This window comes from Microcebus murinus, chromosome 8, assembly GCF_040939455.1.
Source record: "Microcebus murinus isolate Inina chromosome 8, M.murinus_Inina_mat1.0, whole genome shotgun sequence".
Classification (NCBI taxonomy): domain Eukaryota; kingdom Metazoa; phylum Chordata; class Mammalia; order Primates; family Cheirogaleidae; genus Microcebus; species Microcebus murinus.
The window spans coordinates 8,994,359-9,009,206 of record NC_134111.1 but is presented as its reverse complement, the minus strand read 5'-3'; the positions used below and the strand labels follow the sequence as shown (position 1 = coordinate 9,009,206).

General features: G+C 38.1%; 1 protein-coding gene across 2 annotated transcripts in view; it reads right to left on the bottom strand.

Moving 5' to 3' along the window:
• The window catches only part of CLASP1 (cytoplasmic linker associated protein 1), a 257,602-nt gene extending 242,817 nt beyond the window's left edge, over positions 1–14,785 (bottom strand). Inside the window, exons 1-2 of one of the 2 annotated variants that reach the window (XM_012747788.2) lie at positions 14,674–14,767; positions 7,342–7,400 (exon numbers count right to left, since the gene is read on the bottom strand). The gene's annotated coding sequence lies outside the window, so the exon portion shown is untranslated. Of the gene's footprint in view, positions 1–7,341; positions 7,401–14,673 lie in introns of both variants that reach the window. The other variant, XM_076005464.1, reaches the window with a different exon arrangement.
• Between the last annotated feature and the right edge of the window lie 63 nt (positions 14,786–14,848).

Sequence of the window (14,848 nt, the reverse complement as noted above, 5' to 3'; positions counted from 1 at the left end):
GAGCTCCATGTTTACTGGGGAGAGAAAAACAAGTGAATAATCTATTCCCACACAGTATATATCAAGATGTTTTCCTGCAAGATTCTATTTTTCTGGTGACTCCTTAGTAAACAGGTAAAAAGGAAAGACTACAACAGTGAAACAAATGTATGGGCACCACAGGCAAAGTTCCATCTTAGGTGTGCCCTGTAGTAAAGATGCAGGCTTTGCTTATTGTCCCTCACCCTCCAAGCTCATTTCCCTTGCTTCCATTCCTTGCTCTGGCAAGATTTAAATGGAGGACACAGAATCTGATAGACTAGGAAAACCTGCAGTCACAGAGCCTTCAAGGATAAGGAGCCCAATGCTTGCACTGAACTGAAATGAGGGCTTTATAAATTCATTTATTCATTGACAAATCAGATCTTATCATGTTTACTTCAAATGTTTTCAATACAATATAAGTGACCTAGCAGGACACAATAATCTGGAACATCGGCTGAGCAATGACAAAGACCACTGAAAAGACAGAATATACTATTTCCTACTCACTCCCATTCAACCATATTTCAAGCACATATACTTTAAATCTGTACTTTACTAAGCTTACACCTAATAGCCAGGGGAAATTTGCTATCCTTCTCAGATAAACTATAACTGAACACTGCTAATACAAGAATGACATTTTTACATTCGTGTTTTATGGATTTATGAAAAAGTTTTAAAAAAATCATATAAAAAGAGACATTATACCTTGTCTATGTTAGCATATACTGAATTGCGCTATATACAGTCGCTCAGTTTTCAAACTGCTCTTTGATTGCCTCAATATGTTTTCAGCATTGATTTATTCCTATCAACATTAACATGGTTTTCTCTAAAATATCAAAAGAGCTCTACATCACTATAGTCCTACATTTAAACAAAAAGATCACTTAAGAATGTAACAGAATATAATCACATACATTCTTTAATACATTGCTGATGAGAATAAAAATTCATTACTATCTAAGACAGTTTGGTAATATCTATTAATAACTAGTAAATATATCTTTTGATCCGAGTCCAAATCTAAGAATGCATCTAAGGAAATAATTTGTCAAGTATGCTAAAATTATTCATTACAGCTGTTTATAATTTTTTAATGAAATAAATCTAAATGTTCAAGAATAGGGAATTAAGAAATAAATTGCTAGATATCCAAATAACAACATATCATGCTGTTACTTATTGGCCTGTAAAGATATCTATAATAATTTCAGTAAAAAAAACAAACTAGAAAACAGCATGTTTAAGATGCCATTTTTGTTTATAAAATAAAAAGTACTCACTTATATGCTTCATGCATATAAACGTACGGAAATACACCAAAATGTTAACACTATGTTTTCTAAAATGAAAATATACTATTTATATAATAAAAATAATAGTGATGATACTAACTAAACAATGCTGCAGCCTTTACACACATGTAATGGCTTGTATATGCACAGACTATCTGGAGGCCCATTTGAGAAACTAAAAATAAGGCCGGCAGCAGTGGCTCATGCCTGTAATCCTAGCACTTTGGGAGGCTGGGCAGGAGGATCACCTGAGCCCAGGAGTTGGAGGTTGCAGTGAGCTATGATCATGCCGCTGTTCTCATGCCCAGGCAACAAATGAGACCCTGTCTCAAAAAAAAAAAAACAAAATTTAAGGCCGGGCGCTGTGGCTCACGCCTGTAATCCTAGCTCTTGGGAGGCCGAGGCGGGCGGATTGCTCAAGGTCAGGAGTTCAAAACCAGCCTGAGCAAGAGCAAGACCCCGTCTCTACTATAAATAGAAAGAAATTAATTGGCCAACTGATATATATATATAAAATTAGCCGGGCATAGTGGCGCATGCCTGTAGTCCCAGCTACTCGGGAGGCTGAGGCAGAAGGATCACTCGAGCCCAGGAGTTTGAGGTTGCTGTGAGCTAGGCTGACGCCACGGCACTCACTCTAGCCTGGACAACAAAGCGAGACTCTGTCTCAAAAAAAAAAAACAAAAAAAAAAAACAAAAACAAAAAAAAAAACAAAAAAAACCAAAAATTTAAAATAAAATAAATAAAATAAAATAAAATAAAAACAGTGGTTGCCTCAGGAATAGGATGTGAGAAAATAGAGAGGGGTGGAAGAAGACTTACATTTCACTTTCTATCCTGCATATCTTTTAAACATTTTAACTATGTACATATTCCCTATTCAAATGAAATGCAAATTTTAAACATTAAAAAGTATCTCTTCATATTTTTTCTAGTTAAACCATACTCTATCCAATAAATAGCAAAACGTTGTTTGTAAAATCAAAGAATTTTGTAATCCTGATACCACAGCCACCACCATTAGTTACTACACTAAGTTTTGAAAAATACAGAAAGATGCAGTTATTATAAATTGTCCATATCTAGTATTCATCTCTAGAAGGTAACACATATAAGGAAACAAAGCTTATTTCTAACCTCATCCAGTCATGGAATTCTTAGAAAGTCAGAAACAGAAAAACAGGTCGGGCACTCACACCTGTTATCCTGGCAATCTGGGAAGCTGAGGAGGGAGGATCGCTTGAGCTCAGGAGTTCAAGACCAGACTGAGCAAGAGCAAGACCCCATTTCTAGTAATACTAAAAACGGAAAAATTAGCCAGGTGTGCACCTGTAGTCCCAGCTACTCGGGAGGCTGAGGCAGGAGGATCACTTGAGCCCAGAGTCTAAGGCTGCTGTGAGCTAGGCTGATGCCATAGCACTCTAGCCTCAACAACAAAGCAGGACTTTGTTTCAAAAAGACAAATGCTCATATATAACTACATCATTTATTCACTGTGCTGAGTTTCAAGAAAAAAAAAATAAATTCATTCATAATAAAAAGGGATACAAGTATATCCCCCAGGTATCTTTTTAAAAATTCTGTCATCAATAATGCATATAATAAGCTTGTAAGTACAATAAAATATATATATAATGTTAGTAATGCCATCACTATCCAGAAGCAACTGCAATAGCAACCAGTTTCCCAAAAGAACAATGTCTAACCACCACCTCCAAAGTTCTAAAATTGAATCACTGATCAGTTGAGGATTCAAGCAAAGATCTGAAATACAAGAATCCTAATTTTATCAGCATCCAGGACTCTCTCCAACACATTAGTTTCAAATAGCCTTCTTCTCTCAGCAAAGGTGCTTTCTTGGCTCTTACTTGTGGCCACTTCACAAAATTAGAACATGGAAATAATATGGCCAAGAGTCAGTCTCATCACATGGTCACAAGCTAGGTCGCCAGCCAACACAATTCTCTCAAAAATGGACAACAGGCCCCAGAGTGCCCAAACAGGGGAGTATGCACCAGGTTTACAGCCTCATATTCTTCAGGTTAAAACAGGAAGGGGCCATATCTTTTCCCCCTGCCCCAGATTAGGAGCCCCTCCCTCTCTGGTCTTCCTATAGTAGCACACTTAACACATGAAATCATAATCATCTCCTTACTTATCTGCCTTCCCTATTAGGCACAGAGCTCACTGGGAACGAGGCTTGAAAGCCTTTCTATCCTTAGGAACAACAGCAAAACTTGTTGAATGAAGGTTCTTTTTCTTTCTTTTTTTTTTTTTTTCTTGCCTCTCTTTCCTTTTCTTTCTCTCCCTCACTATCTTTTTTTCTGATTGATTGATTGATTGGTTGATTGATTGATTGAGACAGGATCTTGCTCTTTCACCCAGGATGGAGTCCAGTGGCATCACGATAGCTGGGCCTACAGGTGCACACTACCATGCCCAGCTAATTTTCTTATACTTTTATAGAAACAGGGTCTCGCTATGTTGCCCAGGCTGATCTTGAATTCCTGGCCTCAAGAGATTCTTCCAACTATATCTCCCAAAGTGCTCAGATTACTGGCATGAACCACCAAGCCCCACCAACTGTCTTCTTTTCATTAAAGGCTCTCTAATTTTAGGTCCATTTCTCATTACTACCTTGTGTACAGCCTTTCTGAATCCCCTTTAGTCTCCCTACCCCACCCAAGATGTCTAGGAACCAAACGATTACAATGAGATGTTCCAGCATTTAGTTATTCTTCTAATCTTCTAATCTATTCTTCTAATTCTTCTAATCTTCCAGCATTTAGTTATTCTACCATGATTACATAAAATCAGTACTATGTAATTCAACTAAATATTGTCATTTTGTTTCCAAACAAATGGTCCTTTGGCAATTTCAGAAATCTACTCCAAGTTCAGCAAAGAATGACAGAATGGCAAGCTTTTTCCACCGTGTGTACTAGAGAACTGCAGTCACTAGCCATAGGAAATCTGCTTGGCATGGCAATCACTACCAAAGGGTAAGCTCAATCTGCAGCAGGTTAAAATGCCACACTCCCTTAGCCCAGACCAGCTCATGCTGACAGCATTTCTTTTTAAAGGGCCACCCTCCTCAGAATGGGATCCCATGCCAGGAGAGTAATATAATACAGTAAATGAAAAAATACTCGCATCAAATTTTTTAGACAAAATATATACACAAAGGTATAGCTATAGCCACAGATTCAGATACATGACAGTCCAACTTTTCCCTAAAGAAGGATAGAGGTAGTGAAAGAAAATAGCACTGTTCTTTCCTACTCTACCTGACATAAACTATCATTCCTTCAAAGGGAGTCTACACTCCTGTTGAATCACTCTGTTGGTTGACAATTATCTTGAAAGCATATGAAATACTGTATTTGTTCTAGCCACTCTGATATTGTTATGTTGCCTGGAACTAGAAAAGAATAAAATAATTCCTTTCTCTGTTTCCACTGTTAATAATAAGGATCTTCTAAAATAAACAACAGATGAATAACCAGTATCTTAGAGAATAAAAGTGTTAACATAACAAGATACTAAGAAATACCTACTTAGGAGTCAAAACCTATAGGAAAACAAAACACCAAATGCCAACCTTCAAGCTGAGCCTTCCCTTTACTGACATCTGGACTCCCAAAGGAAGGTCTGATCACTTTGGACAAGTAATATTAGCTACCAATGAACACTAAAGAGTGTGATGGAGGGAAATATGATAATACAGACCCAGAGAGAAAGATCAGATACTTCTTCACTAGTTAACTTTTGGAATTTCTAAACAAAAGAAGGATTTTCTAATGCTGTTTAATTTTTTGTTAGAAAAGTAATATACACTCATTGTATTATACAAACTCAAAATAACTTTGAAACTAAGAGCATTTGTCAAAAATGAAAAGGCAAGGTCTAGGCACACAAAATCACCCCTAAAATGAGTAAGATTCCCAATGTAAAATTCAATCACCAGAACCTTAAATAGTATGTTAAAAAGTTTTCAGACTCCACGCTGTCTGAGGTTTATCCAAATATGGTATATCAGACACACAAATAAAATTCCTAAGGCATCTTGAAAGACCAAGATACTATTATCAATCCCCACATATGGGAAAATGACTTAAAAGGATCTCAGTAAAAAAACTCTAAAGAACTTTTTAATACACTGATAAATAATCTTTTAAGAAGGATTTTTGGCAACAACCCCAAATGTATTCACAAAGATCTATGTTTACCTTCACAATTCAGTAAATAAAGGTTAAGCATACCACTTGCATGGTATTAGACTGGGCACCAGAGTGGTATATGGGGCATTAATCCCCATCACTCCTCTCTTATGGAGAGGAGTGATGTCCTCTCCATAAGAAAAGAGGAAATTGAGAAACAAAGAAATACAACAAAAATCCTCATAGCCCTCATACCCTTAAGATCCTTACAATAAATTTTTGGAACACAAACTATTTAAAAGTTAAATAACTATATAAAATTTTAAGAATGGAATTCATATTTATTAAGTGCTGCAGTTAAAATACACAAAATATCAATGTATTCTGTTTTAAGGTAAGAAAATGAGGGAAGAAGGAAAGGCTGAAGGTGGTAGGCAATGAAGTAAAAAACTCAAAGCAAAATATAAATGCCACTCAATGATATAGAAAAGGCATAATTAAAAAGTTTATATCAGTCTTCAACAAACAGTGCTAGGACAACTGGATATACACATGCGAAAGAATGAAGCTGGACCCTACCTCACAACACGAACAAAAATTAACTCAAAAGGGATCAAAGACCTCAATGTAAGAGGTGAAATTATAAAATCTTAGAAGAAAACAAAGCAATAATCTTCATTACCTTGGATTTGGAAACAAATTCTTAGATATGATACCACAAGCACAAGCAACAAAAGGAAACATAGATAAACTAGACTTCATCAAAATTAAAAACTTGTGCATCAGAGGACATTATCAAGAAAGTGAAAAGACAACCTATAGAGTAGAAGATATTTGCAAATTATATATAATATCTGATAAGGGACCTGTATCCAGAACATAGAAATAAATTTGAAAACTCAACAACAAAAATACAATCCAATTTAAAAATAGGGAAGAGATTTGGATAAACATTTCTCCAAAGAAGATATACAAATGGCCAATAAACACATGAAAACTGCCTAACACTTTAGTCATCAGAGAAACGCAACTCAAAACCACAATGAGATACCACTTCACACACGTACTAGGATGGATATAATAAAAAATAAAATTTTAAAAATAACAGAAAACAAGTATTGGTGAGGATATAGAGAAAGTACAACCCTTGTATTAAAAACATTGCTACAGGAAATGTAAAAATGGTACAGCTGGCTGGGCACAGTAGCTCATACCTATAATCTTCAGCACCATGGGAGGCCACTTGAGGCCAGTAATTCAAGATCAGTTTAGGCAACATAGCGAGACCCCCATCTCTAAAAAAAATTAAAATATTAGCAGGGCATGGTGACACATGTCTGCAGTCCTCACTACTCAGGAGGCTGAGGCCAAAGGATCACTTGAACCCAGAAGTTCCCCTGGAAGCATCCAGTGGGCTGTGATCATGCCACTGCACTACAGCCTGGACGACAGAGCGAGATCCTGTCTCTAAAAATAATTTATGTATTTAATTAATTAATTACATGGTACAGCCACAGTGAAAAACAGCTCAGCAATTGCTCCAGAAAGTTAAACACAGAATCACCACATGACCCGACAATTCCGCTGCAAGGTATATAGTCAAAAGAACTGAAAACAGAGGCTCAAATGGATTATTTATATATTAATGGTGACTGCACCATTATTTGCAACAGCCAAAACATGGAACTAACCCAAGTTCCAGCAATAGATAAATAAACAAAATATGGTCTATCCATACAATAGAATATTATTCAGCAATAAAAAGAATGGCATTCTAATACAAGCTACAACACAGACGGACCTTCAAAACATGCCTAAGCCAGTCACAAAAGGACAAATATTGTATGATTCTACTTACAAAATATCCAGAATAGGCAAATTCATTGAGACAGAAATGAGATTATCGGTCACCAGGGGCTGCAGGAGGGAGGAATGGAGAGTTATTGCTTAATGGTTACAGAGTTTCTATTCTGGGTAATGGAAAAGATTTGGAAGCAGATTGTGGCAATGGTGGCACAACAGTGTGAATATAATTAATACCACTGAATTATATGCTTAATGGTTAACATGGAGTATTTTATGTTATATATATTTTACCACAATAAAAAATTAAATTAAAATGAAAAAAAATTTTATCAGATCTTCTGTAATTTGGATTGTCCAAAGGCAGAATTCGTATCAGGAACTCAATCTAAAAGGGACCGTTTGGTCATCTGATCTAACCATCACGGAAACCCTAGTAGGCAACTTGCATCCCTACATCTCTCCTGACTAGTAAGTGGGCTCCAGATGCTGCCGGATGCTGAGAGCAGACCTTTTCCCAAGGCAGCCCACTGTCCTTTCATGAGGGAGGAACAATATGAGCTGGGGGGAAAAAAAAAAAGATAACTATGGAAAGGAAGCTGAAGAATTTAAGAACCAAACTCTGCTACTCTGAGCTGTGTGATCATGGACAAATTATTCTATTTCTCTAAGCCTCTGCCTCTTCTCATTACAAAATGAAAGCTTCTGCCTTTAAATGTCGCTATAAAAATTAGCAGAAGTATACCTATAGCACCCAGCCCAGTGCCTGGCAAATGGTGGCTGTTCAATCTCTGATGGCTATTGCTACTGTGATAATAGGTCTGTGAGCCACCCTTAGGCCAACCAAAGGCTGAGAAGGGTATGACCTGGGTCAAGAGAATTCCACAACTTATCAGAACTTAAATAAAATATAGCTAACGACACCACAAGAAGACTTCAGAGAAGGAGCTGTTTTTAATGCAGTTGCAGTTCAACTTCTCTTAGAAAGACTGGCTTATTGTTCCTAGGATGAACCCAGCTACTCTTCATTAGGAAGAGCACTGCTACACATTTCATTCTCTCTATACAACAGGCCTCTGTTAGCATGTCTGAGCAACTTTTCATAACACAGTATGCCTCTAGCCACAGGAAAGACACAATCTGTGAAGAATATTAGCTAGAAGGTAATCCCCAGTGACTGCTCTCAAACTTTGGTGGTCTCAGAAACACTTGGGAAACCTGTTTAAAAAAAAAAGAAAAAGAAAAAGAGGCCGGGCGCAGTGGCTCACGCCTGTAATCCTAGCACTCTCAGAGGCCAAGGCGGGCAGATTGCTCGAGGTCAGGAGTTTGAAACCAGCCTGAGCAAGAGTGAGACCCCATCTCTACTATAATAGAAAGAAATTAATTGGCCAACTAATACATATAGAAAAAATTAGCTGGGCATGGTGGTGCATGCCTGTAATCCCAGCTACTTGGGAGGCTGAGGCAGCAGGATTGCTTGAGCCCAGGAGTTTGAGGTTGCTGTGAGCCAGGCTGATGCCATGGCACTCACTCTAGCCTGGGCAACAAAGCGAGACTCTGTCTCAAGAAAAAAAAATAAATAAAAGATACCTCAGCCTCAGCCTCTACCCACAGACGTTCTAATTGAATAATAAATATTTTAGGCAGGACCCTAGCACACAACTGTTTAAAGAAACACTTGAAGGTAGGCCACAAAAATGTTATAAGACTACATTCTGATGTAGACAAATACACCAATCCATCCCACAAAGCAAAGGCTGCATTTTCCTCTACATCCATGTAGAAATGCAATAGCTTTGGTAATGCAGGACAGGACTGGAAACCAAGGAAGTAGTAGAAACCATTTGCATGTTTTACCCCTTAGGAGTTTCATACAGTTTCTTGATACAAAAGTCCCTTATGATTGCCTATTCTTTTAAAAATAAATACAAAAAAAAAGTAATGAAAAATAAAAATAACATATCATCTATACCTCTAATAGTACCAAAAAGTATACTTAAATTATATTACCAGAAGTTGGTAACATTTTTGGGACACTGGTACATCCTTAGATTTCTGGGAAAATTATTAACTGCTACAAATTTTGGGTCAGCAATCAACAATGTATATCAAAGGTCATAAATATGATAATACCCACCCTTCAACTCAAAGGGTATCTTTAAATTTATCCTAAGACAATAACACACACACACAAAAACAAGCTGTACAAAAGATAGTCACTGTTGTATCATATGTAATAACAAAAAAAAGATACCTGCACCTCAAAGATACCTGCACCTCAAAACTGCACCCAGTTTATCAAAATTGCCATATAATATTTGTACCCCCATAATATGAAAAAATAAAATAAAATAAAAAGCCAAGGTATACACAGCAATAAAGATATATATTGAAAAGTAAAAAAAAAAAAAAAAAAAAATTGCCATATCAACTCAAAATGACAAAGCTACTAAAAACTAAAATAATGCATACTATGTGGTTACAAGGAAATTATTTATAAAACATGCAAGACCTAAAATTACTTACTAAAAAGTATGGAACGTGGACAGTCTCAAAAGATAACACATTAGGAAATAATGGGGATGGTTTGATGTGAGTTTTCCTCTAGTTGTCTCTCAACTTTCTATATTATTGCCATATTTTTGTAATAGGACTATAAATAAATAGCCTGGAGAGTCCATTGGACAGCAGTTAGAGAGACAGGTGGAAAATGCATACATTGACCTCGGCTATCCTGAACCAAGACAGACTCACCCAAATGTGTCATGCTATCAGACAACCAGAAGGCCAGTTCTTGATTTCTTTCCCCAAAAGATAAATCCTAATAGAGATATAAAACTTTGAATTTACCTTTTTTAAAATCAGTATACATGCACTAAAGGAAAGAAGAAAATCTGATTTGGTAGCTATTCACATGGCAAAAAGATCAGAAGACTTCATGAACCACAACTTCAATATAAGCCAACAAAATCACGTAGCAAGAAGACAGTGTGGTTTACATAAAAAGAACATTAGGCTGAGAGAAGAAGGCCCAGTTCTCATTCTAGTTCAATCAGGACTGGATTTCAATTGCAGGCCTTGGTTTCTCATCTGCAAATTGACAAGATCATGATGCTATCTTCCCTACCCACCTCACAGGACTTAGAAGGGAGCAAAGAAGATTATGACTGTAAAAAGGCTTTGAAAATCATTTTTATCTTTTAAATCTACTACTATATGAAGACATTCATTTATATATTTATATGAAAAAGGGTTACATAGTATATAGGATACATCCCAAACTGATAAGGGAGTATTTTTCCAAAGGGGGCTGAGATTGGGGGTCATTCCTTGGGAGCTATGGCTTTCATTTTATCTGCATTGTTTGAATCTTTTAGGAGAATCTATTCACCTATTTCTTAGGGAATTTTTAAAATTTAAATTTGTAAAATTTAATGCAATCACTGACAGCAATTAATATAGAGTGCAGCGTTCTCAACCTTTGAGGTATCTAAGAATCACCTGGGAACTGTTCAAAGTGTGGCTGCCCAAGTCCCATGCTGACTTAACTAATCAAATTCTCTGGATAAAAGAGAGTAAAATAAAGGCCAGGCCATTTGTATTTTAACAAGTTCCCACAGTGATTCTGGTAACTTGATTACTGCTACTACTACACTGTTAATATTAACTCCTACCAACTATTACCCACTTAATATATGCCACTGTCTCAGCACTTTATATGTATTATCTCATTTAATCCTTACAACAACCCTATAAGTAGGTGCTACTACTAACATCACCCACCCTCCCCTCACTCTCACCCTCATTTTATAGATGAAGACACTAAAATAAAGATTATTTCATTGGCCCAAAGTCACAAGACTAGTAAGTGGCATAGATGTATACTCCGGTGAGGTCTTATCAAAGTCTACTGTTTTAGTTCAGACATTGTACTTAAAGGACACTAAAAATACAGAGTTGTTTAAAGAAAGCATAGTGAGCCCATATTAAACCAGGACAGCACTAAGGATTCAGGGCTGTTTGCATACTTTCAGTATAACTGACCATCAACCAATGGTTGTCTCCCATACTAGACTGTGAGTCCCTGAAGTGCAGGGGCCATGTGTGTCTTCAACTGTACCCTCTTGATACCTGGTACCTTAAGAGAGGGTTTAGTAAATAAATTAATCAATAAATCTAGAAAAGGCCTGATGAGTATCCTGGGAAATACAAAGAGCTATTATGTGGAGAAGAAACGGACTTAATTAACGTTGCTTCAGGAGTTATAACTAAGGTCAACAGGTAAAAGGGGAGAGGCAGATTTCGGTACAGTCTAAAAACATTTCTGACAACAGTGACCTGTCCAGGAACAGAGAAGCCTGCCTGCTTTGTTTGAGGTTGCTGACCGGAATGTAGCAGACATAAGAAAGAATGTTGGACTACCAGACCTCTAAGAGCTCCTTCAAGGCTCAAATTCTGTTAGTCTAAATTATGATACATTTGTTTATTCTTTCATACATTCTACAGTTTCCACTAGTTATATAAACTACCAAACGAGAGAACACCACAATGTGTTCTACAGACTCCCTGGGCCCTCAAGGATCTACAGAAGAGTAAATGCACAGGAGAAAATCTGAGCAAGGAGGAAGGTGATGGACACAATAGGAAACTGCAAGGGGACTTCCAGGCAGGAAAACAAGACAGAAGTTAACAAAGGTGTTATGGAAAAAATGCCACTATTTGAGCACATTTGAGCTAGAGCTTTAAAGATTCAAAGGGGGAGGTCGGTGTGGGCTGCTGTAAGAATTTGGGGAGGAAAATCATACCGTATGGCAGTAATGGATGAACATTAAGGGGCCAGGAAAGTCCTGGGGTGGTGAAGAACCAGCTAGAAACAATCAGGAAAATTCTGGCACTTTTGAGGTCATTTAGTCAAACACATATGCACATTCTTTATCAATGATGACCTACTAGCACTGGGTAAAGAAAAGTTATAATAAATGACATTTTACAAACCAAAAACTGTATCCTGAATGATTTCTTCTTTGCTTAGTTTTTAAGACTAATAGATCATTCTCTTATTTTCTAGGAAATCTTTTAAGTGATTTTTTTTAAAACATTTGTTTCACTACTGTCTACTATTTCCACTATTTAATTAGACAACTAGACTTGCAATTATCAATACTGGCAGTTTCAATAACTCAGCCCTGAGCCTAATATTTATAATCCCTTAAATAGTTATAGTATTTGCCAATTGTGCTACAAAATAAAAAGTATCATAATCTTAAAAACTATGATATTAAGAAGACAGTTAAGAATAAATGGCATCTCAAACAATAAATTTAATTATCAGGCCCAAGAAACTACCTCACTCAACTTATGAATCATGACACTGACACTGAGCTACCTAAGAAAATAGAATTAACAAGACTGAAGCAAAAAATCTAAATCCCAAACCAGTGAACAAAATATGATACACTTAAACAATAAACTTAACATTCTGGCCAATCATTTCTCAACATCCCTATCAAACTATTTTAAGGATCTGAAATCTTGTTCTATAAAAAGCAAGGTCTCATCATATGAACTACACTTAAGAGATTCTATCACAGTAGTTAACTGAAGCATAACAAATCAAGCTTCAGATTTTTGCTTGCTATCAGTACAAAAAATGCTTACCTCTTTTGCACAAATAAAGTTGAATTTGTGGGTTAATGCAAACGCCTGACATACTAGGAGACCTGGATTTTCAGTTCTAACACAAATTTGTGATGTAAACTTGGCAAAAGCCTTTTTGGTATTCTCCACTTTAAATGGTACAGAGATACAATATTTGACACCTCCACCACCAACAAAAATCTCTTCAAAGGAGTTCTGACTTCGTTTAAACTTAGTTCGGAGAATTAAAAGCTAAAGCTGAAAACTTCTAAAAAAAATGAAAACTTTAAAATTCTAAAACAATGTTACATGTTAGCCTATAACAATGAGTTATAGAAACTGAGATTTGAGTAATAACTGCTAAAAAGGTGCAATTACACAATTTTACAAGGAGGGATAAACAAACAGCTCATCAAAATTTAAATCTTTCTTAGCAAACGCAGAACATAAATAATATTCAGTACTCCAGGCAACTATGCTATTTTTCTTATCTATATGGTCTCTGCATCAATGTTACTGTTCTCCCACTCCCTTGATCAGCAAATGGAGCCCACTGCCCATGATTCCTCACACCAAGAGCTCAGTGACTCAGTGAATGTCAGGAATAATAACAGTAATAAAAACAACGATTTCCAAAGCCAGAATTGATACAGGACTGTGGCACTCAAATATGGAGCAGGGTATATGGCAGCAAGAAACTATTTCTCGCTTTTGACTCTTCTGCATCACTGCCTCCCAAAGGATTAGAGAATCCGAAGCTTTCACTGCCACATCTACAAATTAAAGTATCATGTTTTAAAGAGCTCACAAGTTCTACAGAATGGTCAGTAAATGTACGAAACACACTACAAAGAAACTCACCAAGATGTAACACAACATGCTTGACGGCTCCACCTAATTTTTTTTTTTTAGAAATAAACACAATTATTTTTAAAATATTATATAATAAGTTAGACTTTGGAAAACCCCATACTCATCCCAGCAGCTCAGAAAATGGAAAGCAAAATTCAATTAGCTCCATTGTACCTAGCTAGGCTAACGTGCAAGATCACACACTCATCTTCGTCAGAGCGTCTCTGCCAATACCAAAGAACAACAAAGGCAAGTTGAGAAGGCTGCACAGGCTTAACTCAGCACTTGTTCGCTTCCCCAGCTTCGAAAAGAAGCTCTCAGAGGGCCCCGGGGACCAAGGGGACCCTCCATATCCCACCAGGCCGGCTGCTCCGCTCAGCGCCGCTTGCTCCGCTTTTGTCTGGCCGGGCTAGGAGCCCCGGCCGCCTGCTTCCCCAACACCCCTTCCCTCTAGATCTTTCTCCACACCCATCACTCGCCGATGACTAGTTGTTAAGGATTTCTCTTCCTCGCCCCCTCCCCTAGCAATCCCTGGCTCCTTTCAAACGCTACCGGGCTTTGCCGGCTTCTCCCGCCTGGCCCGGGAGCTTCAGGAAGGGGGCCGGGGTGGGGTCTGGGAGAGGGACAGAGAGAGGGGCACACAAAGCCCGGCTGACCCCGCAGCCGCCCCCACTCCCTCAGCAAAGCAGCCTGGGATCAGCGCCCAACTGGCTGGATAAACAGCCCTCGCATCCGCTGCTCGCCCCGCTCCCACCTAAGGGCCGCCCCCTCCCCCCAAAGTGCACCCAAGAGCCGATGACTGAGCTGGACAACGTCCCCACTCAGGCCGGGCGGGGGAGGGGCCAGGGGGCTCTGGAGGGCTGGGGTCGGAACCTGCTCGCCCTAGCCGGGTACTTACAGCCCCATCTTGCGCTACTGTTGCCGCTGCGGACCAGACAGCCGCCGCCTTCTCCTCCACCCCAATGAGGTTAAGCACTTGGTGCTAGGATTAAAAAAAAAAAAAAAAAAAAGAGCGAGAGAGAGCGCGCGCGAGCGAGCGAGAGCCAAGAGCGCCTGCGCAGTGCGGTCTCCCT